The sequence below is a fragment of the Zonotrichia albicollis genome, chromosome 34, assembly GCF_047830755.1.
Source record: "Zonotrichia albicollis isolate bZonAlb1 chromosome 34, bZonAlb1.hap1, whole genome shotgun sequence".
Lineage (NCBI taxonomy): Eukaryota > Metazoa > Chordata > Aves > Passeriformes > Passerellidae > Zonotrichia > Zonotrichia albicollis.
Window position 1 is genome coordinate 2,112,891 of NC_133852.1, and position 9,538 is coordinate 2,122,428.

Genomic DNA, 9,538 nt, shown 5'->3' on the forward strand with positions numbered 1-9,538 from the left:
GCACACCTGGGCACACCTGGGGTCGTTGGGCACACCTGGGCACACCTGGGGTCATTGGGCACACCTGGGAACACCTGGGCACACCTGGGGTCATTGGGCACATCTGGGCACACCTGGGGTCATTGGGCACACCTGGGCACACCTGGGGGCATTGGGGACACCTGGGGGCATTGGGGACACCTGGACACACCTGGGCACACCTGGGGTCATTGGGCCATGGGGGCTCCGTGGGGACAGGTGGGACACTGGGGGTGGTTTGGTGCCCCCCAGGTGACCCCGTGACCCCCAGGTGACCCCCAGGTGACCCCTCTCTCTCTCTCTCCCCTCCCCCCCAGGTGCTGCCGCGGCCCCGCAGCCTCGGGGGGGCCCCCCCGGGGGGGGGGTGGGGCTGGCTCCGGGCCTGGTTGGGGGGGGGAGGGGCGCGCCGGCCCCGCCCCGCCCCCCCCGCGGCCCCGCCCTGAGCCCCCTCCCCAAAAAAAAAAACAACAAAAAAAATCGATTTTGGGTCGGGGGGGCAATAAAATGTGATTTTTGTAAAATTGGAGTTTTTCTTGGGGGGAGGGGGATTAATGGGAGCGGGCCCCGAAATTGGGGAGGGGGGGATGGAATGAGACCCCACCCAAAAATGGGAGGGGGGCACAAAATGAGGAGGAATCGGCACAGAATGAAAGAAAATCCTCAAAAAATAAAGAAAATGCCTCAAAATTAAAGAAAATCCTTGAAAATCAAAGAGACCCGCCCCCCAAATTAAACCTGAACCCCCCCAAAATGAGAGGAGGGGTTCAGGGGGCCCAGGAGGTATTGGCCCAGAATTTAAGAAAAAACTCCAAAATTAAAGAAAATCCCCCCAAAATTAAATAAAATCCCCCAGAATTAAAGGAAATGCTCTAAAATCCAACAAAATCCCCCAAAATCAAAGGGACCCCCCCCAAATTAAACCCAAAGCCCCCAAAATGGGGAGGAGGGGAGCGCACAGAGCCAGCCCAGTCCCCGCCCCCCCAGCGGGATTTTGGAATTTTTTGAGGAGGGGCTTTGGAGTTTTTGGGGGCGTTTTGGGGTTTTCTTGGGTTTAGGCGTTTTGGTGGAGGTTTTGGGGTTTTTTGGAGGAGGTTTTGGGCTTTTTGGGAGAGTTTGGGGGTTTTGGGGGAGGTTTTCCGTTTTTTGGGGGGGGTTTGGGGATTTTAGGGGAGGTTTTGGGGGATTTGGGGAGATTTTGGGGTTTTTGCGTGTCTCAGGGTGTTTTGGGCGGGTTTTGGGGTGTATTAGTGTATTTAAGGGTATTTTTGGGGTGTTTCGGGGTGTTTCAGGGTGTTTTTGGGGAGTTTCAGGGTGTTCTGGGCCGTTTTTGGGGTGTTTCAGGGTGTTTTGGGGGAGTTTCAGGGTGTTTTGGGGTGTTTTGGTCCCTCGCCCTGCGGATGGACGTCACCGACTCGTTGATGTGGCGCCGGTTGATCTCGGGCAGCTTCCTGAGGGGGGGGAGGGGACAATTCGGGGCCCCCCTATAAATTCCCCAAGATACCCCCAAAATCCCTCCAAGAATCCCTCCCAAAATCCACCAAAAATCCCCCCAAAATCCCTCCCAATATCCGCCCAAATCCTCCAAAAAATACCCCCAAAATCCCCAAAAAATCCCTCCCAAAATCTCCCCAAAATCCACGAAAAAACCCCTCCCAAAATTACCCGAAAATTTTCCCCCAAAAATTCCCTCCCAAAATCCCCCCAGAATTTTCCCCCAAAATTCAACCTTAAAATCGACTTAAAAATCGCCAGAAATTCCCCAAATTCCCCTCAAAATTCCCAAAAAAATCCCCCCAAATTCCCCAAATTTCCCGAAAAGCGCGACTGTCATAAAAGGTGCCGTAAAGCGCGACTGTCGTAAAACTACCGTAAAGCGCGACTGTCGTAAAATCGGCCGTAAAGCGCGACTGTCGTAAAAGGTGCCGTAAAGCGCGACTGTCGTAAAATCGGCCGTAAAGCGCGACTGTCGTAAAAGGTGCCGTAAAGCGCGACTGTCGTAAAACTGCCGTAAAGCGCGACTGTCGTAAAAGGTGCCGTAAAGCGCGACTGTCGTAAAATCGGCCGTAAAGCGCGACTGTCGTAAAAGGTGCCGTAAAGAGCGACTGTCGTAAAATCGGACGTAAAGCGCGACTGTCGTAAAAGGTGCCGTAAAGCGCGACTGTCGTAAAATCGGCCGTAAAGCGCGACTGTCGTAAAACTGCCGTAAAGCGCGACTGTCGTAAAAGGTGCCGTAAAGCGCGACTGTCGTAAAATCGGCCGTAAAGCGCGACTGTCGTAAAATCGGCCGTAAAGCGCGACTGTCGTAAAAGGTGCCGTAAAGCGCGACTGTCGTAAAATCGGCCGTAAAGCGCGACTGTCGTAAAAGGTGCCGTAAAGCGCGACTGTCGTAAAATCGGCCGTAAAGCGCGACTGTCGTAAGACTGCCGTAAAGCGCGACTGTCGTAAAAGGTGCCGTAAAGCGCGACTGTCGTAAAATCGGCCGTAAAGCGCGACTGTCGTAAAAGGGGCCGTAAAGCGCGACTGTCGTAAAATCGGCCGTAAAGCGCGACTGTCGTAAAATCGGCCGTAAAGCGCGACTGTCGTAAAAGGTGCCGTAAAGCGCGACTGTCGTAAAATCGGCCGTAAAGCGCGACTGTCGTAAAACTGCCGTAAAGCGCGACTGTCGTAAAAGGTGCCGTAAAGCGCGACTGTCGTAAAAGGTGCCGTAAAGCGCGACTGTCGTAAAATCGGCCGTAAAGCGCGACTGTCGTAAAAGGTGCCGTAAAGCGCGACTGTCGTAAAATCGGCCGTAAAGCGCGACTGTCGTAAAACTGCCGTAAAGCGCGACTGTCGTAAAAGGTGCCGTAAAGCGCGACTGTCGTAAAAGGTGCCGTAAAGCGCGACTGTCGTAAAATCGGCCGTAAAGCGCGACTGTCGTAAAAGGGGCCGTAAAGCGCGACTGTCGTAAAAGGTGCCGTAAAGCGCGACTGTCGTAAAATCGGCCGTAAAGCGCGACTGTCGTAAAATCGGCCGTAAAGCGCGACTGTCGTAAAACTGCCGTAAAGCGCGACTGTCGTAAAATCGGCCGTAAAGCGCGACTGTCGTAAAAGGTGCCGTAAAGCGCGACTGTCGTAAAAGGTGCCGTAAAGCGCGACTGTCGTAAAATCGGCCGTAAAGCGCGACTGTCGTAAAAGGTGCCGTAAAGCGCGACTGTCGTAAAAGGTGCCGTAAAGCGCGACTGTCGTAAAATCGGCCGTAAAGCGCGACTGTCGTAAAATCGGCCGTAAAGCGCGACTGTCGTAAAACTGCCGTAAAGCGCGACTGTCGTAAAACTGCCGTAAAGCGCGACTGTCGTAAAATCGGCCGTAAAGCGCGACTGTCGTAAAATCGGCCGTAAAGCGCGACTGTCGTAAAAGGTGCCGTAAAGCGCGACTGTCGTAAAATCGGCCGTAAAGCGCGACTGTCGTAAAAGGTGCCGTAAAGCGCGACTGTCGTAAAACTGCCGTAAAGCGCGACTGTCGTAAAACTGCCGTAAAGCGCGACTGTCGTAAAATCGGCCGTAAAGCGCGACTGTCGTAAAAGGTGCCGTAAAGCGCGACTGTCGTAAAACTGCCGTAAAGCGCGACTGTCGTAAAAGGTGCCGTAAAGCGCGACTGTCGTAAAAGGTGCCGTAAAGCGCGACTGTCGTAAAATCGGCCGTAAAGCGCGACTGTCGTAAAAGGTGCCGTAAAGCGCGACTGTCGTAAAACTGCCGTAAAGCGCGACTGTCGTAAAACTGCCGTAAAGCGCGACTGTCGTAAAAGGTGCCGTAAAGCGCGACTGTCGTAAAATCGGCCGTAAAGCGCGACTGTCGTAAAACTGCCGTAAAGCGCGACTGTCGTAAAAGGTGCCGTAAAGCGCGACTGTCGTAAAATCGGCCGTAAAGCGCGACTGTCGTAAAACTGCCGTAAAGCGCGACTGTCGTAAAATCGGCCGTAAAGCGCGACTGTCGTAAAATCGGCCGTAAAGCGCGACTGTCGTAAAAGGTGCCGTAAAGCGCGACTGTCGTAAAACTGCCGTAAAGCGCGACTGTCGTAAAAGGTGCCGTAAAGCGCGACTGTCGTAAAATCGGCCGTAAAGCGCGACTGTCGTAAAATCGGCCGTAAAGCGCGACTGTCGTAAAACTGCCGTAAAGCGCGACTGTCGTAAAACTGCCGTAAAGCGCGACTGTCGTAAAATCGGCCGTAAAGCGCGACTGTCGTAAAAGGTGCCGTAAAGCGCGACTGTCGTAAAAGGTGCCGTAAAGCGCGACTGTCGTAAAATCGGCCGTAAAGCGCGACTGTCGTAAAACTGCCGTAAAGCGCGACTGTCGTAAAATCGGCCGTAAAGCGCGACTGTCGTAAAAGGTGCCGTAAAGCGCGACTGTCGTAAAAGGTGCCGTAAAGCGCGACTGTCGTAAAAGGTGCCGTAAAGCGCGACTGTCGTAAAATCGGCCGTAAAGCGCGACTGTCGTAAAATCGGCCGTAAAGCGCGACTGTCGTAAAACTGCCGTAAAGCGCGACTGTCGTAAAATCGGCCGTAAAGCGCGACTGTCGTAAAAGGTGCCGTAAAGCGCGACTGTCGTAAAAGGTGCCGTAAAGCGCGACTGTCGTAAAAGGTGCCGTAAAGCGCGACTGTCGTAAAATCGGCCGTAAAGCGCGACTGTCGTAAAAGGTGCCGTAAAGTGCGACTGTCGTAAAATCGGCCGTAAAGCGCGACTGTCGTAAAACTGCCGTAAAGCGCGACTGTCGTAAAACTGCCGTAAAGCGCGACTGTCGTAAAATCGGCCGTAAAGCGCGACTGTCGTAAAATCGGCCGTAAAGCGCGACTGTCGTAAAAGGTGCCGTAAAGCGCGACTGTCGTAAAATCGGCCGTAAAGCGCGACTGTCGTAAAAGGTGCCGTAAAGCGCGACTGTCGTAAAACTGCCGTAAAGCGCGACTGTCGTAAAACTGCCGTAAAGCGCGACTGTCGTAAAATCGGCCGTAAAGCGCGACTGTCGTAAAAGGTGCCGTAAAGAGCGACTGTCGTAAAAGGTGCCGTAAAGCGCGACTGTCGTAAAATCGGCCGTAAAGCGCGACTGTCGTAAAAGGTGCCGTAAAGCGCGACTGTCGTAAAACTGCCGTAAAGCGCGACTGTCGTAAAACTGCCGTAAAGCGCGACTGTCGTAAAATCGGCCGTAAAGCGCGACTGTCGTAAAATCGGCCGTAAAGCGCGACTGTCGTAAAATCGGCCGTAAAGCGCGACTGTCGTAAAACTGCCGTAAAGCGCGACTGTCGTAAAAGGTGCCGTAAAGCGCGACTGTCGTAAAATCGGCCGTAAAGCGCGACTGTCGTAAAACTGCCGTAAAGCGCGACTGTCGTAAAATCGGCCGTAAAGCGCGACTGTCGTAAAAGGTGCCGTAAAGCGCGACTGTCGTAAAACTGCCGTAAAGCGCGACTGTCGTAAAATCGGCCGTAAAGCGCGACTGTCGTAAAAGGTGCCGTAAAGCGCGACTGTCGTAAAATCGGCCGTAAAGCGCGACTGTCGTAAAACTGCCGTAAAGCGCGACTGTCGTAAAAGGTGCCGTAAAGCGCGACTGTCGTAAAATCGGCCGTAAAGCGCGACTGTCGTAAAACTGCCGTAAAGCGCGACTGTCGTAAAATCGGCCGTAAAGCGCGACTGTCGTAAAATCGGCCGTAAAGCGCGACTGTCGTAAAAGGTGCCGTAAAGCGCGACTGTCGTAAAACTGCCGTAAAGCGCGACTGTCGTAAAAGGTGCCGTAAAGCGCGACTGTCGTAAAAGGTGCCGTAAAGCGCGACTGTCGTAAAAGGTGCCGTAAAGCGCGACTGTCGTAAAATCGGCCGTAAAGCGCGACTGTCGTAAAAGGGGCCGTAAAGCGCGACTGTCGTAAAACTGCCGTAAAGCGCGACTGTCGTAAAAGGTGCCGTAAAGCGCGACTGTCGTAAAAGGTGCCGTAAAGCGCGACTGTCGTAAAATCGGCCGTAAAGCGCGACTGTCGTAAAACTGCCGTAAAGCGCGACTGTCGTAAAATCGGCCGTAAAGCGCGACTGTCGTAAAAGGTGCCGTAAAGCGCGACTGTCGTAAAAGGTGCCGTAAAGCGCGACTGTCGTAAAATCGGCCGTAAAGCGCGACTGTCGTAAAAGGTGCCGTAAAGCGCGACTGTCGTAAAACGGCCGTAAAGCGCGACTGTCGTAAAATCGGCCGTAAAGCGCGACTGTCGTAAAACTGCCGTAAAGCGCGACTGTCGTAAAACTGCCGTAAAGCGCGACTGTCGTAAAATCGGCCGTAAAGCGCGACTGTCGTAAAAGGTGCCGTAAAGCGCGACTGTCGTAAAAGGTGCCGTAAAGCGCGACTGTCGTAAAATCGGCCGTAAAGCGCGACTGTCGTAAAATCGGCCGTAAAGCGCGACTGTCGTAAAAGGTGCCGTAAAGCGCGACTGTCGTAAAACTGCCGTAAAGCGCGACTGTCGTAAAATCGGCCGTAAAGCGCGACTGTCGTAAAAGGTGCCGTAAAGCGCGACTGTCGTAAAACTGCCGTAAAGCGCGACTGTCGTAAAAGGTGCCGTAAAGCGCGACTGTCGTAAAAGGTGCCGTAAAGCGCGACTGTCGTAAAATCGGCCGTAAAGCGCGACTGTCGTAAAATCGGCCGTAAAGCGCGACTGTCGTAAAACTGCCGTAAAGCGCGACTGTCGTAAAACTGCCGTAAAGCGCGACTGTCGTTAAATCGGCCGTAAAGCGCGACTGTCGTAAAAGGTGCCGTAAAGCGCGACTGTCGTAAAACTGCCGTAAAGCGCGACTGTCGTAAAATCGGCCGTAAAGCGCGACTGTTGTAAAAGGTGCCGTAAAGCGCGACTGTCGTAAAACTGCCGTAAAGCGCGACTGTCGTAAAACTGCCGTAAAGCGCGACTGTCGTAAAATCGGCCGTAAAGCGCGACTGTCGTAAAATCGGCCGTAAAGCGCGACTGTCGTAAAAGGTGCCGTAAAGCGCGACTGTCGTAAAACTGCCGTAAAGCGCGACTGTCGTAAAAGGTGCCGTAAAGCGCGACTGTCGTAAAATCGGCCGTAAAGCGCGACTGTCGTAAAATCGGCCGTAAAGCGCGACTGTCGTAAAATCGGCCGTAAAGCGCGACTGTCGTAAAACTGCCGTAAAGCGCGACTGTCGTAAAATCGGCCGTAAAGCGCGACTGTCGTAAAAGGTGCCGTAAAGCGCGACTGTCGTAAAAGGTGCCGTAAAGCGCGACTGTCGTAAAATCGGCCGTAAAGCGCGACTGTCGTAAAACTGCCGTAAAGCGCGACTGTCGTAAAATCGGCCGTAAAGCGCGACTGTCGTAAAAGGTGCCGTAAAGCGCGACTGTCGTAAAAGGTGCCGTAAAGCGCGACTGTCGTAAAATCGGCCGTAAAGCGCGACTGTCGTAAAATCGGCCGTAAAGCGCGACTGTCGTAAAACTGCCGTAAAGCGCGACTGTCGTAAAATCGGCCGTAAAGCGCGACTGTCGTAAAAGGTGCCGTAAAGCGCGACTGTCGTAAAAGGTGCCGTAAAGCGCGACTGTCGTAAAATCGGCCGTAAAGCGCGACTGTCGTAAAAGGTGCCGTAAAGCGCGACTGTCGTAAAATCGGCCGTAAAGCGCGACTGTCGTAAAACTGCCGTAAAGCGCGACTGTCGTAAAACTGCCGTAAAGCGCGACTGTCGTAAAATCGGCCGTAAAGCGCGACTGTCGTAAAATCGGCCGTAAAGCGCGACTGTCGTAAAAGGTGCCGTAAAGCGCGACTGTCGTAAAACTGCCGTAAAGCGCGACTGTCGTAAAACTGCCGTAAAGCGCGACTGTCGTAAAATCGGCCGTAAAGCGCGACTGTCGTAAAAGGTGCCGTAAAGAGCGACTGTCGTAAAAGGTGCCGTAAAGCGCGACTGTCGTAAAATCGGCCGTAAAGCGCGACTGTCGTAAAAGGTGCCGTAAAGCGCGACTGTCGTAAAACTGCCGTAAAGCGCGACTGTCGTAAAACTGCCGTAAAGCGCGACTGTCGTAAAATCGGCCGTAAAGCGCGACTGTCGTAAAATCGGCCGTAAAGCGCGACTGTCGTAAAACTGCCGTAAAGCGCGACTGTCGTAAAAGGTGCCGTAAAGCGCGACTGTCGTAAAATCGGCCGTAAAGCGCGACTGTCGTAAAACTGCCGTAAAGCGCGACTGTCGTAAAATCGGCCGTAAAGCGCGACTGTCGTAAAAACTGCCGTAAAGCGCGACTGTCGTAAAATCGGCCGTAAAGCGCGACTGTCGTAAAATCGGCCGTAAAGCGCGACTGTCGTAAAAGGTGCCGTAAAGCGCGACTGTCGTAAAACTGCCGTAAAGCGCGACTGTCGTAAAATCGGCCGTAAAGCGCGACTGTCGTAAAAGGTGCCGTAAAGCGCGACTGTCGTAAAAGGTGCCGTAAAGCGCGACTGTCGTAAAAGGGGCCGTAAAGCGCGACTGTCGTAAAAGGTGCCGTAAAGCGCGACTGTCGTAAAAGGTGCCGTAAAGCGCGACTGTCGTAAAAGGTGCCGTAAAGCGCGACTGTCGTAAAATCGGCCGTAAAGCGCGACTGTCGTAAAATCGGCCGTAAAGCGCGACTGTCGTAAAAGGTGCCGTAAAGCGCGACTGTCGTAAAATCGGCCGTAAAGCGCGACTGTCGTAAAAGGTGCCGTAAAGCGCGACTGTCGTAAAATCGGCCGTAAAGCGCGACTGTCGTAAAACTGCCGTAAAGCGCGACTGTCGTAAAAGGTGCCGTAAAGCGCGACTGTCGTACAACTGCCGTAAAGCGCGACTGTCGTAAAAGGTGCCGTAAAGCGCGACTGTCGTAAAATCGGCCGTAAAGCGCGACTGTCGTAAAATCGGCCGTAAAGCGCGACTGTCGTAAAAACTGCCGTAAAGCGCGACTGTCGTAAAAGGTGCCGTAAAGCGCGACTGTCGTAAAACTGCCGTAAAGCGCGACTGTCGTAAAACTGCCGTAAAGCGCGACTGTCGTAAAATCGGCCGTAAAGCGCGAGTGTCGTAAAAGGTGCCGTAAAGCGCGACTGTCGTAAAAGGTGCCGTAAAGCGCGACTGTCGTAAAATCGGCCGTAAAGCGCGACTGTCGTAAAAGGTGCCGTAAAGCGCGACTGTCGTAAAACTGCCGTAAAGCGCGACTGTCGTAAAAGGTGCCGTAAAGCGCGACTGTCGTAAAACTGCCGTAAAGCGCGACTGTCGTAAAATCGGCCGTAAAGCGCGACTGTCGTAAAATCGGCCGTAAAGCGCGACTGTCGTAAAACTGCCGTAAAGCGCGACTGTCGTAAAACTGCCGTAAAGCGCGACTGTCGTAAAATCGGCCGTAAAGCGCGACTGTCGTAAAACGGCCGTAAAGCGCGACTGTCGTAAAAGGTGCCGTAAAGCGCGACTGTCGTAAAATCGGCCGTAAAGCGCGACTGTCGTAAAACTGCCGTAAAGCGCGACTGTCGTAAAAGGGGCCGTAAAGCGCGACTGTCGTAAAAGGTGCCGTAAAGCGCGACTGTCGTA